This window comes from Bison bison, unplaced genomic scaffold, assembly GCF_000754665.1.
Source record: "Bison bison bison isolate TAMUID 2011002044 unplaced genomic scaffold, Bison_UMD1.0 scf7180017864358, whole genome shotgun sequence".
NCBI classification, from domain to species: domain Eukaryota; kingdom Metazoa; phylum Chordata; class Mammalia; order Artiodactyla; family Bovidae; genus Bison; species Bison bison.
In genome coordinates, this window is record NW_011494930.1 from 299,991 (window position 1) to 300,322 (window position 332).

Sequence of the window (332 nt, forward strand, 5' to 3'; positions counted from 1 at the left end):
TGTGAGTTCGGGGTTCTGTTGCTCAGAAATGCTGACCCAAAGCTAGCTTGTGAAGGGCTTTCCTAAACAGTTTATGCACCCATGGCAGAGCCCCCTGAAGCCCAAGGCTGGGCCCAGGACTCAGGCCTGTTCCACACCCACCACTCCATCCTATCTGGACTCACATGTTGGAAGACAAAGGTGACTGGGGACCTGAGGTTCTCAGTGTCCTTGTTGGTGATAAAGGCAGATATGACATCTGACAGCAGGATGTGGGAGGTTTCCTGCAGCAAACCCCTGTGTGTCTCATGTAGAGTTGTCAGTTCCTCAGCATCCAGGACCAGAGGGGCCTC

The 332-nt window shown here is 53.6% G+C and overlaps 1 protein-coding gene across 1 annotated transcript in view; it reads right to left on the bottom strand.

The window, feature by feature from the left end:
* Positions 1–332, bottom strand: part of LOC104999631 (EGF-like module-containing mucin-like hormone receptor-like 2) — a 317,660-nt gene that overhangs the window by 290,078 nt on the left and 27,250 nt on the right.